We start from the raw sequence: 22,018 nt of genomic DNA, 5'->3' as shown, positions 1-22,018 counted from the left end.
CTCAACCCTATAAAAATCCAGAGACTTTATTGGTTAATTTAAAATAGGAGGGTTAAATTCTTCAAATTTATATAATAGGAAGATATATACATATCATATCTTTGGAGATCTAAAGGCAGTGGAGGGTGTGATAAAAATAAGGAAAAACTTTTATTTTTTTCTCAGAAATTTACACTTTTTTGTGTCGGCGGGTGCGCTAATTGGCCAAAAATAAATTTTATTTTTATTTGAAATCATCAATATTTGCAGTCGGATTGTTCGCTAAACAAAAAGTACAAAAAGTCTGGCCTAGCCAATTAACATGTTACACATTCAACCTACAATCCAGTTCCCAGGAATGGCAATGTGAGAAATAACTGAGCCAAGCTAAGCTACACGTCCATACCAGACAATATTGATTCCCTCAGGTCGACACCAATACTATAGACACCTTCCTATTATCACTTCTAAATCCTGATTTTTAACAAAGACATGTAAAAATTAGTTTAATGTTACCAAAAAATGATATTTGACATTGACTCAACATATACCAAAATAGTCAAGGTCGTTTGCATCCATATGATGAAACCCATCTGTAACCTGCAACACAGATTAACAAAACTAGGTCACACAACCTAATAAAAACATTATTTCAAAGGACATATTTTTAAAGAGGGAAATTTCCCTTCAACATTAAAACTGTTTTGTTTTTATATACTTCTTTCTACATGAAAACTAAATATGGATATAAAAACAATGTATAAATGTGAAATATTTAAAATATAAATTTACTACCTGATTGTATTTTAGAAAGTTCTATTTAACATTAAAATATTGTATTTGAAAGAAAAATTTAAACTACTATAGCAAAACAATAAATAGTGTACATTTGTATGTAGCGTCAGTATTCATCAAACAAGATGCTCATGACGCTTAAATATGTGAACTAGTAGTAGCTCCACCAATGATTTTCTTCGCCCCTAAGGGTCCCTTTGTGTCTGTGCTATCCGGTAAACTGGTACCAGCAACTCTCGTTGCCCACCACAGTGGCTGTCTGTTCCAGTACACCGGGATATCCCCCTGCTCGTCTCAAATGATGTCCTGGGTTCTTTATAGTGCACACGAGCCATTGTGTACACTGGGCCTACGGTTTATAGTTCTTATCCAAGAAAACTTGTTCTACCACCAGAACCAAAAGCGAGCGTGCCGTTTCAACCAGCAATGTTATTATTGCTGTAGGTTGAGGCACCTCTGCTTTAACCCTCGACCATTTGAATCACCTTCTCATATTCTAGATCAAGACAATAATATGTCTTCCACTACAGTATATAATGGCTAAAGAAACTTTCTACATAGCCAACTTGATTTGTTTCTATTTCCCACACCTTTGGTAAACTATTCCTATGACATAAGAAGCTGATTTTGCTCTGTCAATGCAAAAAGGTACCTGAAATAAGATGTACGTTGCACTGAAGATCGAAAATAATCAGCATTCAAAATTATATGCGCTATGTAACAAACCTTTTAAGTCCTGCCTCTTGGATGTTAAAGGTCACACAAAAATTGACATTGTGCAGCTATATTTGTGCATACAGATTTGTAGGATATTCCATAGTACAAATCTCTTGAATAACTGATTCGAAACTTTCAGACTATTCGGTTTGACTGACACACCTGTAAAGCCAGGCATTCGCTGCGTCATACGTCGGTCGTACTACAAATTCAAATCCACTCCATGCGAGCGCTAGACGACGCAACAACGTCTGCTTATTGCCAGTGGCAGTCTAAACAGATCGTCATTAAAAACAATCCACTGCATGCACATCGTTGTGTTGCGTTCTTCATAGAATCACGTCGGCCAACGACCATCGTGCGCAATGGGTGCCCAGCCTTGGTTTTGTTAATACAGTATAGGATATTCAGATACTCACTTTGTTCACCGTCACAACCAGAATTATTTGTATTTTTTTAACATACTGTGTTTTGTGTAAATTTGGAAAGTGTTTTCCTACCAATAATTCTGTACCTCCAGCTTATTGAAAAAAAAAAACCGAATCTATCAGGTTCTTTTTTTTTAAATGTTGATCAACAATTTCAAAACTAAAAATTACTGTTTCTCACAGGTACAAACTTTTCATTCTAAAACAATTATTATACTATCAGCACAAAAATAAGCTACATAATACAAAATATCATTTTTTTTGGAGTAATACTTACCATCTAAGTTAATTTTTAATGCAGAAAAAATACAGGTATATTAATTATTAAACTTGAAGGTAGAAAATCATTCATGCAACAAATAATAAAATCCATGGTTAATGGAAGATAATTTATTTAAAGTATGGCATATGTTATCTTATATTATGGTATAGTGTATAATATTTATATAATAATCAATTATAATTTATTTTACAGTACTTTTGGCTAGCGGTTTGATGAATGACGTCCCCTTTGGGAAAAATGCAGTCTTAGATTCTCCCCTCCTCAAATCAACTTGTACCCAGCGTGTGCCCCTAAGATACAGTAGATATTATCAAGCATTCTGCATTGCATGTAAGATGAAGAGAGTTAAAAATCAATGAATACTTCACATTGACGCACATTTGACATAAAATATGCTTAAAGACAAAGGGCATCTTGCCATGTGTGATTTTAACACATTATTTCTGTTTCCATAATTAAATTTTTTGCCCAGTAGACAAATAAAGGGGGAATTCTTAATAGTGTCAAGGACAAGGCATGTTGAACCACTGCCCTCTGTGTACATGATGTCCAAAATGCAGTATGCCTGACTAAATACTCTACATCAGGCCAGAGAGAATTATTTTAAAGAAAATTTTGAAATAATAGCCTAGTAAAGTTGGCCTAAACTAAGATACTTATTTATTGACCTCTGAAAAGTCGTGAAATATAGTTGAAAAAATAAATACTCTCTATTCCAAAGGAGGCGAGGCTAAAGTAGATGTTTATTCAAATGATGTAAAATTTTTAATAACATCCTTAACAAGAAAAAATCCTGCCTTCCACCCTGCTAAAAAAGGGATGGTGGAACGATGTTTCTGTTAGGTGTTCTGTCTTTGGCAAATTTCTTATACATGTATAGTAACAGATAACAGATTTGGGTTGAAGTTTCTCAACCATGGGGTCGGGGGTTCAAAAACTTGGTGTGCATTTTGCTTGCGCCCTTGGACAAGACAATTTACCTACATTTTCCCCTCTCCACCTGCAGCCCATCTAAAAAATATAATTCACTGCAAATGAGGCATAATTACTAATGGTATCCAAGTTTATCCAAGTTTCAACCCACTTCTAAGTGGAGACAAAATAAAACATAAGCCATAAAATATCTAAAAAAAAACCCCACGATTTTCTCTAATACCTTATTCAGTCTAGCATCGCATTGTGATTGTTAGTAGCATTTTTCGACACGCAATTTACAATAGTGTGAAAGCTCAAAAATAGTAGTCGATAAGTAATTATTACACATTGTGACTGCTTGCAACAATCTTTATTACTCCCGATTACCACGGAATCTGATAGCAAAGAATCAGAACAAATTTCACAGGCACTGATTGGCTGAGGTCAGTCAACATAGGTCTGGAAGCGTTTAACTTCCCACTCCAAGATAAAGTTTTCTGCGTCTGACTTAGTCAGAATACGCTCGTTGATTGTGATCGGGAGTAATCAGTTTTGGATTACCACCGATTGCATCGCAAGTGATCGCAACAGTGTAGTCTGAATAGGGTATAAAACCCCGACTGTGGTTCTAGGTGGCCCTTTGTTTGGGACCCCTCAACCCCTGTCTTAAGTTTTTAGTTTCAGCACATTTTTAGAGCTACCACTGCCTCAGTCTGAATACTTGACCTTTTGATTGTAAAAGTCATACCTTAGTATGCCACAGGCTTCCACTAGCTAATGAAATGTTACAACAGAAAATTATCTGAAATTAGTCAAGGCAAATTGAATCTATATGATTTCTTTGAATTTAATAAGGCCCTAAGGCTATAATTCATAATCAACTAATTAGATATTGATGAGGAAAAATTATAATGGTATATTAGCTGAAATAATGATGTTTGAAATCATAGAAATAGTATTAACATATTGATGCCCAAGGAAAGAGCTAAAGAGTTTCACAAATTTGCTTCCTAATGCAAACTGAAACCTAATTTACACATTAAATTCAATTTACAGTAGATGAGATCAAGATTTGAACTGATGCCAAATTTTTTATTGTTAAAGATTTGTCATTTTTCAATGTTTTATGTTTACAAAACTTTGTGAATTATTGCTAAATATCTACTGCGTAAATGAGTTCTATGAGAATTTATAAGAACCACTTAGCTTATAACATTCTGTAACTTGCTCACTGTTAGTTAAATGAAATTGTTTTACTTTACTTTACTTAATTGATTATAAGAAGTGTTCAAGAGAAAAAAACACATGGTATTTCTATATAAAGTATGTTAAACTTGAGATGCACTATGGAAAAGTACAGAATTAATGTATTATGCATTAAAAGTGCAGTTTAAAAATGGAATTTAAGAAAAAAAATGTCAACTAAAGGATATAAATGTTCCATTTGTAGATTACTCATCATCTTTGATGCAAGTTGAGAGAATCTCTCTTCATTTGCCCGTTATACATGAGGTAACGGTGCAGTTTAAAAATGGAATTTAAGCAAAAAAGTCAACTAAAGGATACAAATGTTCCATTTGTAGATTACTATTCCATCATCTTTGATGCAAGTCCATTGTAAGAGAATCTCGCTTTATTTGCCCACTATACATAAGGTAACGGTCATGTTATAAATATACAAATTAAATATAAATTCTTAGCTTAAAAACAGACAGACAAAGTTGAGAGCTAGTCATTTACATTACTGCTGTAACAATGGAGTGTAGCATAGTGCTTAAATATGCACTACTGTACTAAATATATGTAGCAAATTAATGCAGTAGAGAAAGTACTATAAATAAATCAGTGCTTTGCTTCTAATGCATTACATTCTTATATGTAAACTAGTGTAACCTAGTTTAAATCTAAGCAACAGACACAATATGTTATGGTTTCAATACACCATTTAGCAAATGAGTTATATGAAATGTGGTTCAGCATCACTTATATAGTAAGATCCTATGTATTTTATGATCATTTTTTCAAGAATGAACATGAAGTATGATTTTTTTTAAAGCAAATTTTCAATTAATTTTAAAAGAAAACAGGTGGAAATGAGTAGTAATAAGTAGGTTATCACATTTTATTTTAGTTTCTGCTTACAATGTTTGATAGCGTGCAGAACTAGTGCACGCATATAGTATTGCTCAAATACCTATATTTTCTTGCAACTGGTTGAGGGAATTACAGAACCTAGACAATTGACCAACCAATTGATGGACATTAAGTGGCCTACTTCCGAGTCAACCGTTCTCTTTCTCTAGTCTTTACAAATCGTGAACTCAACAACTGAGCAATTTCAATGGCGTGTTTTCCTCGTTGATGTGAAATTCAACGGCCACTCTACTTATTTGTTTAGTTTATTTGCAGCGCACGAATTCCTCTGAAACATATTTTATTTTTCATAGCTGTCATGTACTACAGGTAAATTGATTTTTGTAAATTGATTTTTGTATGTCTGGTATACTGGTGAATGGTTGGGAAAGTGGCTTAAAGACTGGTGTATTGAAAAGTTATTTATAGTGTTACATATTTGCTCATATGTAACACTATATGCTATAGGTAGCATTGTGCTACATATATCATGTGCCCTTTAGTCCATACTATACTGTGCTACTAAATATACACTGCTGTGGTACAAACTATAGTGCAATTTGCTAATAAATAATACACATTGTGCCTAAAAAATTACCTTAGAGCGCTGTTTTTAGAATACATCACAAAAAAATATGTCTACCCCCCACCCTAACTCTAACAGATAAATCCAATGCTTGCTAACCAAGAAAATATGTGGAAAAGAAAGCAGAGAAACCAAATGCTGTCTATTGCACGGTTAACCATCGATTTAAGACCACTGAAAAGCAGAAAAAACGGGGAATAAACCTGGATTACAAATACATAATGGCTTCACCTCTTCAAGTATATTATATTCAATACAGACACTAAAACACAAGACAGACTTTCATTCATTGGGCTAACTATTAATACTAAATGTTAATCTATGTGAAAAGCCACACTCGAGGAAATTTTTTTACAGTATATATGTTTTTTCTAAGATACAAAAAGCATATTTGACGGAAAACTCGGAAACGGTTAATGAGATAAAGATTTTTGAATATTTAAAAACTGGAGGAAAGAGGGGTGTAACTCTATTTTTCAATCTTTTTTCCTCCAGTTTTTAAATATTCAAAAATCTGTAACTCATTAACAGCTTCTGAGATTTTTGTCAAATATGCTTGTTGTGTCTTAGAAGTTCTACAACATATCAAAAAAAAAAAAAAAAATTCCTCAAGAGCGTGACTTTAAGGAAATAATACAGTAATGACCTTTTGATGGTCATGACCTATACATTTCTTGATATCCCAAAATGTTAATATCACATTTAGGGGTTTTTTTTTTCAGCATTTTAGTAAAACTTAAACCATACTGCTACAAGGCTGCCATTCCTACAGTATGTTGCCAATGGTCAATTTAATTTCTTAATTGGAATAGCTATAAATATCGGTGTGTTTGATATCCTTGCGTATGCCATGTTACAGCATGATGGATGCATTAGCTGTGACTGAATAAGTCGACCTACATTTAATGCGCCAATTTTTTAAGACCGATATTTAACAATCAGCACCTAAAAACGTCTGTAATTTAGGTCTAATTACGCTGCATAAAATTAATATAGAGGGCGGTGTTAACACTCATCCGTTGTCGACAGGATTACACTTTTTTAAATTTTAATAAGAACCAATTACAATATTTCATTGTTCTTATTTTTTTACTGATTTCAGGCTTAAAATGTCTATTTTGTTCTTATTTTACACACTTTTCAAAGACAGAAAACTATTGTTGTACAGCAGTATATATTGCATGTGTATTGAGGGTATTGCAGTCACACATGCTGCACATAAGGTAGAGATCATATTTGTTGGTTTTTCTATTACCGGTAACAAAAAATAAAACCTCATTTGACATGTTACCTCGACCTTAAGTTGTTTTTATTTTTTAAGAAATTTCAACCTCAGTGCTCTTACAAAATGTGCTCTTACAAAAAAAAAAGTGTAAATTAAGTTGACGGAATGTAGACAATTTATAATTACTGTAGGAAAATAAATCATATTCATATTAATAATATTCTTGTAGATTTTATTTTAATGAAATATACTTCTTTAGTATTTCTTTACATATATTCTATTTTTTAAAGAGAGTGGTTTTGAATTAATAGGTTAATAGTAATTAATTTATTATTATTCACTATGCAATACAAGGAACAATATGTCATAACTGGAAATTGGGGGTAGGCCTTTATCAGGAAGGAATCATAGCTTAGTTGGTAAAGCAAATCATGGGTCGTTCTCAATTATCAACATTTTCGCAAGTGTAAAATAAAGTACTCCTTTTTGTTACCACATCTCTCCCCATCTGAATGTACTTAAAAAATGTCGATTTTACAAAAACCAATCCTCAAAATTATCTATTATATCCATGATTGCATTATAATTGGTCATACAAATGTACGATTTTAAAAATTGCATGTTATTTTCAATCAATCATAATGTATCATGTGTAACATTTTCATGCATATGTAAAAGTGTATAAATTTGTCTAAACCCAACATCCACCCCCAGTATACTGTTTGTACACTTGTGAAAATGTTAAAGATAATTGTGAACAACTCTTATATTGCACACAGTAGAATGTACAGTATACAACAGCAAGCCAACAAAGCATACAAGCTAATTTCTACTTAGAAAATTGATGTTAAACTTCGTCAGACCTAATTATATTTTTATTCTTAGAAACTATTAAATTGTTCGCCGATTTCCAATGTTATAAATCGATAGACATCCATCCCAATCTCATAATTCATAATTACCTGGCCTAATAAATGGCTGATTTCCTTCTACTTTGTTACATTTCAGAGTTCAAGTGTGAGTTGTATGACTATCACTGCAAGTATTCTGTATATGCCTTATTTTAACTTATTAAACCATATTTAACTCAATCAGCCATACTCTATTCAAACGGGATTTTCCAAATGGCAACAGAGTGCAGTTCAACCCGACTTCTGCAAGGGCCTAAGTTTTTATTCCTTCTTTTGCATGCTTGTTTTGACATACTGTACAGTAAATCTCACGTTTTAAACATTGGGGGCGCTATTCACATGGATTTGCGCTCTTTATGAAAAGAATAATAACACTTGTTTTGAGCACTTATGGTCATGTTTTTATTCGGAAATCACTTCAAATGAATACTTCACAGTGAGCACAGGTAACTTTGGCTTCTGTAAAGTATTATTTTGTCGCAGAAAACAGTAAAATCCAAGTCATAATTTGTGACAAAATTTTTCTATCATGGCAAGGCTTAGGCCCACCTTCCCTGTACTTTGTAGCATGGCCAAGGATTACCCTTGCCACACTGAGATGCTGAAAATTCTAACTCTACGAATTACAAATTTTCTTATTTACAAACCCTGGAGGGGTACATATATGCTTCTGTTTAGATGCTCAAATGTATATCAAAATTGAAAAGGTACTAGATACAAGTAATATCATATCCATGTCCATTTAAAGTGCAATATTCAAATACCAATATGGTATCCTGGTGATGATATGATATAACCATGTCCATATATGGACATGATGATGTCATATCACATCCATATATGAGCAAACCACAGGTATTTCCCACATAAAACTGTGTATACAGAGCTTCAATGAATATACATTGGAATGTTTTATATCCATAATAGATTGGACGCACCAGCTTTTCTTGACCTCTACCAGACCTGCCAACTCACTTGATCCTGTCGGGTGTCACCCGATATTTAAACAAATCTCCAGTTCTCCCGATCGAATGTAATTTTCACCCGATTTCACAGGCCACCCCACCTCCCCAAAAATACTCCGATTTATGCATAATTTGATTGATTTAATCGTTATTATTCAAATTATTCGCTGCCTGCTTCGCCGTGCATAAATAAGCAGCCATTTTCAATTCGAATGTCACCATTAACGGCCAATGATTTGTAGTGACGTGACTTTTTTTGGTATTTTGCATCATCTTTTGGTCAATTATGGAAACCTCCAGATTTTTTGGTAAATCTCCAGATTTTTTTAAGATTCTTAAAAAAAATCTCCAGATTTTCGTAACCCAAGGGTTAGCAGGTCTGCTCTACTTTCAAACAAGATGTGGCTGCCCAATGATAGATTTGTACGTTGCGCAATACCGCCATAGTATCACACTGACACAGCCAATCCCGAAATGGTGGCGCTCTTGAACAACTATGGCAGCCATTTTGTCGCATAGATTTAAATGCCAATGGGCATCTCATTGCCTCGTTAGTACTTTAGTAGTCTTATAACTCAAAGTGTACTCGATAAGACAACACGTGAATTGACATCATAGCCTAAAGCCGTGGTCATCGTAAAAACGAAAAAAAAATTGGAAATAGATCACTGCTTGTGAAACTACAGGGCATTTTCCATAATGAACTTGCATAAACCTGTGCAACACATCTTGTCTACTGAACAAATTGGTTGAGTGTCAATTCAGTAGGTACGACAGCTATTATGTTAATCAAATGGCACGGAAGAGAAATGACAAATTTAAGAGAAATTTTAGATTCTGGGCAGCTGTTTGCTAAATCATGTTTCCATATCATGCGTTCATACTTGAATGGAAAAAAAAACTAATCACATTAATGTTTTCTTTTTCAATTTAGATGTTAAATTGGGGTTTTTTTTTTATTATTGTCAATCAAATTAAAAAATAATTCTATGAGTATAATGATTAATTTTCAAATTATACAATAATTTTTGAAATGACTATTAGAATTTATATATAATTTCTTTATTGAGCAATAAACTTAAAGAACAAAATTCAACATTTTAATTGCTTACTTTATATACAGTACACTTACAAAGTCATTAGCTGTCAAAGTTTTAATTGAAATTTGAAATAAGAAATATTGTCAATTTAAAATATATGCCTATAGCATGCATTATATTTAAAAAATCAAATCATTAATATTAAATTTGCTATAATTTGTAATTAAATAAGTTATTAGCTTTTAAGGAAAAATTGGGCGAGATGTTTTCAGCTACATAAATAAACCATTCCTATTTTCACCAACCATTTATAAAGCTTAAATAAACTGATGACAGTAACTTTCAGAATTGTCATCTTAAACGTCCAAATATTTTCTAATCAAATGTTGATTTTTCCCCACAAATTTCACAAGAAATGCACTAAAATTTGAATCACATTAATAAAATTAACATTCCCATTATTACTGATACATTAACTGTTTTTCCTCTTAAAAATCTATAGAATTATAATTAACAATACAATGACATAAAATCATTATATAGTATGCCTAATATGCGAGCTACATGTAGCCTCGCTGATAATAGGAATTGATTTCTGAAGAAATATGTCTGAATTTTTCTGCTGTTTTACTAATATTATGTACTCAGATGCTTTCTTTTTTTTTAAAGTTTTGGTAGAATTATACAGTACATTACAATATAAGACATAGTGTATATGTAGAGTACCAAAAATGACCTGACCATCTTACATATTACTTCATATTTTAAATAATTCATACAAACGTCTTTAAAGTAATTAATGTTCTTCATGTTATTGGCCATTCTGAAATTATATTTATCTCTAAATTTTTGAATTTAATGATCATTTGCATTGCAAAATATATATTCTAGCTTAAAAAATCATTAAATACAACAAAAGGTAAAAAACTTTTGTATACTGATCTAATAAATCATAGAATCAATTTCCAGATGACATAACAAGTTTGGAATTAAAAATTCTATTGTAATAATGTATGAATAATGTAACGATTAACTTATTAGTAATTATTAGTAATTTTACTTTATATATATTTTTTATTATATTTATTTTAAACTTCTTGGCTTCCATGATGTAAGCAGTATTTTCCATGTATTTAACAAGTTTAAATGTTTTTATTTGCTTTTAATTTATATTTTATTCAAGACATTGTTTTCAAATATTTGCCTTTATTGTTTCTTTTAAATGTTAACATTGAACCACTTTGAAAATCAATGTTTGAGCACTGAATAAGTAACAGAATAACTAAATACAGTAAATTAAAATGTATTCATTTAAAAATGCATCCATGTTCATTACAGCCGTTAGAATGCATCGCATTTGCAAGTGTAGCAACAGGTCATGTGACGGCCTCTTTAATTATACACACACATTAGCAGACGCTCAGTTGTTTTCTTTTACTGAATTACTTCCTACTCTAAGACAGAAGAATTTGGTTTCCATTATGAAATATAAAATGTGACCTATGAACTACATTCAACTCATCTGACAATAAAATTTGAAAAATAGCGATCATAATGATGATGACCATATCACACTGAAGTGACCTGGATTTAACTGGAAACTTCGAGAACAGGTCACACTCAGTCATGTCATATGCCAGGTACCATTTCACTACCAAGTATGACTGACCTAGTCATGTAAAAGTTTACATAATCAATGAGGGCAAAGGGAAAAGCTGCAGAAATTGGCCTGCATTAACTAATTTATCTCTTATTGTTCTATTGATGATCCACTTAATAAACTTTACCAAAGCTGTATGCAAAAGTAAATATCGGAAAAGATTGAAAAACTGCAAAATACTTAATAATCAAAATGATTCTTTTATACAGACAATTTGTCCAATTCATTCTTCACTCATATACAGTACAACGCATTCTCCGTGTATGCGCATTTTATGTGTACAATACATTATTTTCACATGTGCAACATATTCTTTGCATCACAATTACACATACAAAACATTTTTATTGCATACAAATTACAATACAATGTTATAAGACTACAATTCATTTTCTACATAGTGCATCCTACACTTGTACTTGTAAAGTATTCTTTGGTTGTTTGCATATATTTATTATATACCGACATACATAGATTCCAGGTATTTGATTGTTTAAAAGCTATGCTATGCCCTCAATTGGATAAATCTATGTAGTGGTATATAAAAAAAATATTTACTCTCTTTTATTCGGGTCATAGTTCAAATTATGACCCTTGACTTCGTCGCAGGACATACTGTAGTACAGCCTCTAGATCACCTTGGGTTATAATTTTGAACTATGCCAACCCAGTAATACTTGTATATTATTACCTAATAAAATTGTTAATTTTTATATTTACTTCTTTCAACAAAAAAAAACCCTTTCAAAATCACTTAAAACAAGCATAGGATTGCTCATGTCTGATTACTGACTGTTCACTTTGATCGCAGGCAAATAACTGCTATTTTGCGTACTGTATGTTTTATACTGATTTACGTAATTAAAAAAAAAATAAACTTTTATATTTTCTAGGCCAACTGAGTCTTTGTAGTAGAGAAGAGATACCCTCATGAAAGAAAGAGACGTAAATGATAAAAATATAGCAGTCATCCATTGAGGTGAAAGCTTTTAAAAAATAAAATTTCATGTTAGTCCATATTAAAGAAATGTATGTCGTTGACCTCATTTTTTTATATGTGTTACCCGGATGACAACATACTAATAACTACTTATCAAAATCTATGCAAGCCTACATAATTGCAATTATATAGGCTTTTAGTAATAGATTTTAATCAGAGACGGAAGGATAAATTCTTTAAACGTAGGCCTATAAATATATAATCAAGTTACAAGAGAGTTGCACCAGAAAAATTTTTACACAATTATTAATATGTCAAGAGAGCTAATTACATACTGCTTGTGAAGAATTCACAGAAACATGGGTGTTGATCAAAAAAATGTTATAATCCTTTATTTATTATGATGCACTGTAAAAAGTGTTGATATTCAATCTCTATTTGAGGGAAAGGCCTGGACATAAATTTTATAAATTAAAAATCCTTCAATTTCGATTTCAGTTTAATAGACTTCACTTTTACAAAAGTGGCACACATAAAGTGTTATGGTGCATCCAAAATATCCTATAGTTAACTAACTAAATAATGTTAAAGAGTATGCCTTCAAGATAATCTTAAAAATCTTTACAATTAACAATTAAAAATGAATACAGTAAAGTAAGACAGGTTTGAAATCAATTAAAAATTACAATGCAAACAAACAATACAATGTTCAAATGCAAATTTATAAACTGTTATTTAACAAAAGTGGAACAAATAAAATGAAGGTCACAAATAGAGAAAAAATACATGCTTCATAAAATTTACACTGCATTTGATTGCTACCCCACTCCCCACTTCCACCCTCCCATTTAATAGGCCATTATGTATCAGTCCTAAAAATGCTGTCGTGTGTGAAAAAAAAATGAAAATTAAAACATTCTATGTCTTATGTAGAACATCTACATGAAGCATTAAATTAAGAAATCCTAGTATACTTATTAGCGCACAATATTATAGAGCTTGTACTGTACAGTAATAACCACATTAATGCCATGTAATCAGTATGTTACAAATGATAAATCTACATGCCAGTTAAATTACAAAAAATGGATTTAGAGAGAGAGGTCAACATTCGTACAGGATATATTTCATTATTTGTCCCCATAATTTAAGCTTTAATGTCGGCAAACAGCCAACTTACATTGGTCAATCTTAAAACTAAAACTTTTATTTCACATTTGCATTCCAAATCAAGGTTACTTCAATGTGTATACAGTTCTCCCCTCCAATTAAAGACCACCTTCAATTAAAGCCACCTCCAAAATAAAGACCACCTCCAAAAAGAGACCATTGTCATGTGGCCCTCAGATGAAACCCAATCTCTTCTGATTTTTCTAAAGACCAAAGAAAATTTTAAAACTTTTGTCCCTCAAGTGGTCTTTAATTGGAGGGAAACCTGAATTGAATTTCAGAATTTTTGTCACAGGCTTCTAGATGACAAAGCAAGGACAACACTGTAGGCCTAGGTGCAGACAGTAGGCCCAAAGTTGATAGGCAAGGTAAATCTAGTAAAAGGAGTTTAATCGATTCTTCCTAGTCTAATTTGAAAATGAATCATGTATTCACTATAAATTAGAATTATTGAATATAGAATGATTTAATTATGAGCAATAATCATATGTACACTCTAATATCCTACGCTATTTCCTTTGGAAACTATATACCCTGTTGAAGTGCCAAAAAAATAAAATATAATACAGGGAAACAAGTGGTACAGTATTTCATTGGCAGAGGCCTATACTAATATTTTTTTTAAATGTATGATCTTATACTTATACCCTCAACTGACTATGGGTAGCTGCCATCCATTTTTTATTTTTTATTTATTTATTTGGACATACACTTTTCAAACAGTGGCACACTTTGAAAGAACAAAGGTGCATCCTATAATGTTAACAAAAGCCAAAACAAAACATCAACAACGTTACAGAAGTATCAAAAAGGGAACTTAACACTATAAAACACTTATACTAAAACAAAATTATTATACTAGCTACAAAATCAAACTTATCATATCTATATTAGCATCCACATCTTTTTAAAAAAACTACTGTACCCATTCTCATTGTTATTTCTTTCATTACACCCTCATATCTTATAGCAATGTAGAGACAAAGAATACAATCAAGTAAATGAATAACTTTAAAAAAAAATTAACTAGACTTAATTGCTACGTCTGTTTGAACAACAGAACATAAGGGTTTTCCCAATTGCTTTAATGAGAAATGAAGTTGAAATTGCAACAAAAACAATAAAAGTCAATAAAAGGTATAAAGTAAAAAAAAAACACGGAAAACCAGATATATAATTTTAATGAAGTGGAAAAAAATTAGGTGAAAAAAAACAAAAAAAAACAAAACCAAGTTCACTGCGACGTTATGGTGAGACTTGAACTATGGCTACAATGGTAATAGCGAGGTACATCGTGACTCATAACCATTACACGCCATATGAGCCGACCTTGAATAGAAAAGTGCATTTTCAGTTCATAGCGATTCAATGATTGAAAGCAAAAATAGTTCATGCATATCTCGGTAGTTTTGAGTTTAACCTAGCTATAAAAGGTTTAAGCACATTAGAAAACGCAAATTGCATTTAAATAATTTAATAAACTGTCAACAAAAAATCTTTAAATGGTCCTCATATCCAAACCCTACTGCGGATCGTCACCAAAATTGGATCATTTCTTCATTTCACCATGAAAAACTACCGTATTCTGCAAAGTGTCATTTTTATCCATCTATAACTGGGACATAAGCAATTTAAATGACCCTCAAATTTACACCCTAACCTGTATCGTCCCTTACACATAATATCTTCCTTGTAACTTGGGTTAAACTTTCCCGAAAGTTTCATTCAGATCAGTTGACCCATTTTTGAAATATCTGGTCTGGGACATTTTCCTTTAAATGATCCTCATATTCACACCCTACGTCGGATCATCACAAAAATTCTGTTATTTCTTAAATACTGGATCTTTACAAACTATTATAGAAAGTTTCATTTACACCATTGAAAACTTTTCATAGATATTTACGTCTGGGATCTCAAAAATTTAAATGACCCTCAAGTTTACACCCTTGACTGATTCATCGCTAACAAATAATACTATCTTCCTCGTAACTTGGTCAAACTTTTTCTGAATGTTTCATTCAGATCAGTTAATCTGTTTTTGAAATATGTGGTCTGAGACGTTTTCCTTTCAATGGTCCTCAGATCTACACCCTACTCCTGATCGTCACAAAAATTTAATCATTTCTTTACACGACCTTGACAAACTGTTATACTGTACAAGGTTTAAATTATCCACTGATTTTTATAGAGAGATATTTAGGTCTGGGTCCTCAAAAATTGAAATGACCCTCCAATTTACACCCTAGACTGATTCGTCGCCAGCACATAATAATTTCATCCTTGTAACTTGGTTAAACATTTTCCGAATGTTTCATTCAAATCAGTTGATCCGCTTTCGAAATATGTGGTCTGGGACGTTTTCCTTTAAATGGTCCTCGGATCCACATAATACTGTGGATCGTCACAAAAATTTAATCATTTTTTTACAAGACCTTTACAAAGTATTATAGAATGTTTCATTTAGATCCATTGGTTTTTTTTATTTAAAGAGATATTTAGGTCTGGGTCCTCAAAAATTGAAAAGACCCTCAAATTTACACCCTTCACTGGATCGTCACTAACACATAAACATTTCTTCCCTGTAACTTGATTAAACTTTCTCGTATGTTTCATTCACATCAACTGATAGGTTTTTGAAATATCCGGTGTAGACTGTTTGACCTTAAATCACTTTAATCGGTCCTCACACGCACACCCCACCATAGATTGACACTAAATATTAGGAGGCACATCCTTGATATATGGCCTATGCTTCGGCAAAGCATGGAAAAATTCTATAGAACATGGGAAGTGACAAAAGTGACAGCCAGAAAAAAAAAACAGTGCAAAAATATAGGAAAAATATATGCAAGAAAAATGGGAAAAAAATCAGACAAAACAAACAAAAAAATGGCTTTTTCCAGTACTGCTGAGAAAAGCAAGCATAGACAGTTGTTAGGGCATGGAAATGCCATAAAATGGAGTTTGTGACATAAATATGTTTTTTTGTACAACCACCAATTAGGTTTGGTTTACGGCATTAGAATACTGTACTGACTTTGAGCCTAATCACTCTTATCATGACGGCCCAGGGCCACCTTAAATACGGCCTAATCAACAGGCCCTTCCCCTTGCGGTACAGTATTTTATGTCAGCTCTGGGTCGCACTGCGAACATTCTCACTTTCTCCTTTGCGCCTGGTTTTTGCATAAAGTGTTATGGTATAAGATGTCGAAATTGACCTTTATCATAGCGACCTTGGTGACCCAAGTTTGGTTTATGTTCAGATATGAAGATGAGTCGGACCAGGTCCTGCATGGGATACTGTAGGCTAGACTATGTTGACATAAAGTTAGTGAACAGTACCTGGCGTCAGAGTTTGTTTGAGAACATTAGTCTGATTACAGTACATTGTAAACCTTCACTGTATGCCTACTGTACCATACATTCATCTTCAAAACCACAGCGCATCCTGTGTTACGAGGTTTTTCCACCATGTTCTTTTGTTCTACTTTTTAGCTGGCCTTTTTTTTGCAAATCAATTTGATGCAAAATGGCCAGAACAGCTCTTTGGCATGAATTTCAACAAGGTAACTTGTGTGATAAGAATTATTTATATAGCACAGGTGCATATCAGATATTAAAGGGGTAGTAACGTGAAGGGGTTTTGATTGCAGAGAATTTTCCCAATTTTATAAAATAAGAACATTTTATGTCAGGTTTTAAAGGGTATGAGTTAGGGATCGATCAACATTTTCACAAGTGTACAAACAGTACGCTAGTGGGTAGACAAATTTTTACTCTTATGCATAAAAATGTTGATTCAAAATAACATGCAATATGTAAAATAGTAGTAAAATCATAATGTAACCATGGATATTCATTTTTAAGCAACCTAAGTACATTGCTTTAGTTGAGTTCACTAAAAAATGGAGAAATGGTTTTGCAAAATCAATGCTTTTTTGTACACTTTCAAAGTGGAGGGAGGGGGTACCGAAAGTGAGTACTGCTTGTACACTTGTGAAAATGTTGATAATTGTGAACTACCCCTTAAACGAAACCAAAATATACACATAACAGAATTCAATTTAGATTGTTCATTCCTTGGCACAGGGCTAGTTGTATAGTGTATATACAGACATCAATATCTCAACTATGAACTACTGTACTGCACGAAAAAATGAGAATAACTCTTAGGAGCAGATGTCGCATGTTATGCTACTAACTTGGAACCGGTGTGCAGGGCTGATAACATTACAAGTATTCTAATATTTGGTAGTGGAAAAAAAGCACTTTAAATCTGAAAACTCTATCCCCTCTTGTGTGAAAAATAGAGTTGTGATGAGGATATGCCTAATATGGGTTTAATATATGACATAATTATGCCGACGTGTCACAACATCATGCCCATATAAAGGCAAATGTGGAAAAAGCATTTGATAAGTGCCTATATAAGGGCAAATCAGATATATATATGGCAAACTGATAATGTGGAAAAAGTATTTGATTGTGCCATGTAGCATCACCGTGACCGACACTACCGTCATCAAGCTTTGCCAACATCGTGGCTATTTACACAAATATTTTTAGTGAATTTATGATCCGATTGAATTCCTCATACTGTACAGCGTATTTTCAGCTTGCTGATTGCTTCTCCAACGTCTTGACGTCCAAGCACAGGACAAGAGTTCAGATGAAGCCTACGGGCAGGTTATTAACCACCGAGCATCACATGAATAATGCAACAAGCCGAGGAGCTCATCGATTGTTCATAATACTCACTCGTTTATCAATTGTGTTATAAAACACACTATGATGTCATGCAAGCATTTATCATTGTAATTCTGTCTGGAATTTTTTCAAATGCACATTTTGAATGATGTGGAAAAAACCTTAGTATATTTTTTTGGTAAATATTCAGTGGTGGATTTGAACCAAGCTTAATGGTTGAAAGACTAAATCACCACCACTGGCTAAGCACCTTTAAAGAATAACAGCAAATAGATGGTGGTACAAAAATATATTAAACTTGTTTATAATACATCAACGTAATTAATCAATTCCATGTAGAACAAACGGTGGTTCAAAAAATAAGAAGATAATTTTTACTAAATAAAAACTCAACTATTATAATATTGATGAAAGAGATTATGACAATAGTAATATAGTATACTGTATCACATGGTTTGATTTTGGCAGAGTATACATAGAAGAAGAATGATGATGATGACGATGATGATGATCTGATGATGAAGATGAAGATGATGACGATGATGATGATGGTGGGTGATGACGATGATGATGACAATAAACATGATTCTTTGAATTCTTAATCAATAAACATGATCTTGAGGTTGATTGTAATGTTGGTCATGATAAATGTATGGTATTGGGTGAAATATATTAAAAATTGTAAACTACGGCAATATTTCCATTTATTTCCTAACCCTCACCCCCCTTTCCCTGACTTCCAAAAAAAGTTTCATGTACAATTTAAAACTTCCAAATGCCTTACCTTACAACCTTCACATGTATGCACGCCATAGTGAAACCCAGATGCTTTATCACTGCAAACCTTACATAAAATGTTCATATCTGCTACAAAAATCTGAAAGAAAAGAATATATATTATACATTAATTGAAAACAATTGAATTAAGCATTTCTGTACTACTATTATGTTGCCAGTGTACACTGTAACAAAGTTCATTAGAACTGGTTATTATGCTATATTTTCAACGACGATTTTACCTGATAGATACAAAAATAATATTTAACGAATGACTTAAAGACAAGCCAGTCACGTCTATGATTGGCTTACATTTGAAGAATTCATTCTTCTATGCAGTTTGAGTGATATTTCCATCATGAAATATTGTACTGTATGCTTGCTACATGATAGCCAAAGAATGGCAGCGAAGAATGCTCAACAGAAGTTGCAACGACTGTCTCAATGCTCGTACTTTGTCAAATTACGAATATTAGTCTACCACAACATTAAGAGATTGGTGACCTCATCAGCAGAGGGAACCTTGATACTTTAAGTATAAGCCTCTATATTACCAGTTTCCAAAATACTTGTCTGCATTTTAATACTCCATTATCATTGGTCAGTGTGATAATTGCTACTTGCCAGTCATCTTGAGCTGGACTACAATTAGGATTTCAACTTTGACACACTGTTTACAAATGTGAATCGGAAGTTGCACACTACTGTAGTGCGTGTTCCTGCCTATTTCGATTAGGCAAATAAATGTAAAACTGACGTTTATTTAAAGAATAGAGGCGTTAACCTCATTTTAAGTATCTAAAAGAAGTTCGCAAACCAGAATGAACTGTAATGCGAGAGTGTAACGGCAGGGAGTGACACATGTCGTGAGACAGTCTACATAACGAATGCGAGATTGATGACAATCGTATGAGTTTCGGTAATTTAAGATATGGTTTGTATCAATTGATGATCTCAATCAAATTATTTCAGATACAGGAAATTAATAGAAATGCCCATGAAATTTCCCCTCCTTATCTGGACAGCACAAAATCTAACTTAATGCAACACGAATACTAAAGTATTAAATGGATTCGGAAATGAAGCATCTCCAGGGCAACAGACAGAGGGCTTGACCTCTGACACAAGATGAAACTTGAGCCACGTATACATTCTTGATATCAGTAAACAAAACCATGCTTATTATTTCTTTAGGAATGGATGTGACTATACATACAGAAGTTGGCCAATATTTTCTCAATACATGTACTAGCCACGTGATGAGCAGACTAATCGAGTACAAAGACATACTTTCTTCACCTTCGTCCTGAACACGTGCTTCCATTAAACATCCACCTGCCATTTCATGCCACTCTGTCATCAGCAGGGCGTGTATTGACCGACAGTAGAGCGTTTTTCAAGCCAATTTTGATGTTTTTTTTTTTTAATTCACATTTTTTTTTTCATTTCTACTTATTGCTGGTACTAATACAAAATACAAGATAAAAAGATAAAAATTCATTTTATCCAATAAAAACGAAGAAATTACAAAGCACGCAAACAAAACCACATTAAAATTAATCAAGAAAATTTTGTTTTTTCCCCAATTGATCAGAATTCCAAATTCAAATTAATCTTCCACACGGTTCATACTAAGTCATTTTTACGCAAAATGCAGTGGCCTAGGCATGCTGTCCAACTGAACACCCTCATTGCCTCATCTCACTATATTATTATTATTATATTATTCATTCAAATTTACATTCATTTATATTTCAAATCAACAGAAAATCATACAAAATGAAATGACTGTAAAGGTAACGTTTTGCTTTCATCATAGCTTCATTTTCAAGAAAGCGAGTAAATTGTAACATCCACTAAAATAGGCGACGGGAAGTTTTTAGTGACATGATTAAAACCTATTATGTTAAATGTGCATAGATTATGTCAATGCAGCTATGATTACTTACATTACAGCTCCATTACAGGTTATTAGATAAACATTTTTGATAATTGCTTTAGCTATTTATTCTAGTGGCAATGTTTTAAAATATAAACTACTAACAGTACTGCAGATATCTTACAGGTATGTAGTAATGTACCAATGTCAATCCCCTTTCAGATAGACGCTTTGAAATATTGCCGTAAACATGCTGGCATGTACAGTAAAACACCGATAGTTTTTGTCTTTGAATTTTATTATATACTGTAGACTTTCAGTTTGGTTATAAATTTGTTTATTCTTTATAAATTGTATTTAACAATTAATTAATCAATTAATCAATAAAACTTAATATCAGTCTGATGATATTTATACACTTGCAATGAAGGATCAGCACTTGATTCAACTCGACTTATACAGTAGTTGGGTAACCTGTTAGAAATGTTCATTTTATAAATTAACAATATAATTAGTCGGTTTATCAAGTTGGTAATGGTTGGAGGCTTACATTCCTCAAGGCGGCGTTCAAAGAATCAGATCAGACACTAGAGCGTCTACATTCCTGAGTTGGCGGCGTTTAAAGAGAAGACTACTGTATGTGATTGACCGTGTGTCTGCTTCTCTCATGCTTCTCCTGATCGTGGGAACGTTTCTCACTGAATTCACTGTTACTAGGCAATTTGCAGTAATGCAAACTGGTGGTATATGCCTATTTCAAACAGTTTAATTCTGTTCATGACAAAGTAAGAATATCGATATGAAACAAAGTGAATTGATTTTATTTCTGAACGGGACCGGGGATACGATGTCTTCGACAAAAAATCACGAGGCAAATATTAAAACAGTGTAAATATTTATTT

General features: G+C 32.6%; 1 long non-coding RNA gene across 1 annotated transcript in view; it reads right to left on the bottom strand.

Annotated features, from left to right (window-relative positions):
• The window catches only part of LOC117105433, a 69,360-nt gene that overhangs the window by 11,586 nt on the left and 35,756 nt on the right, over positions 1 to 22,018 (bottom strand). The window contains exon 3 of the long non-coding RNA XR_004444909.1: positions 19,245 to 19,337. This is a non-coding gene — a long non-coding RNA (uncharacterized LOC117105433). The remainder of the gene's footprint in view (positions 1 to 19,244; positions 19,338 to 22,018) is intronic.

The sequence above is a fragment of the Anneissia japonica genome, unplaced genomic scaffold (genome assembly GCF_011630105.1).
Source record: "Anneissia japonica isolate Jap-2015-1 unplaced genomic scaffold, ASM1163010v1 scaffold287850_len318503_cov185, whole genome shotgun sequence".
Lineage (NCBI taxonomy): Eukaryota > Metazoa > Echinodermata > Crinoidea > Comatulida > Comatulidae > Anneissia > Anneissia japonica.
The sequence above is the reverse complement of the archived record's forward strand: the minus strand, read 5'-3'. Positions and strand labels throughout refer to the sequence as shown.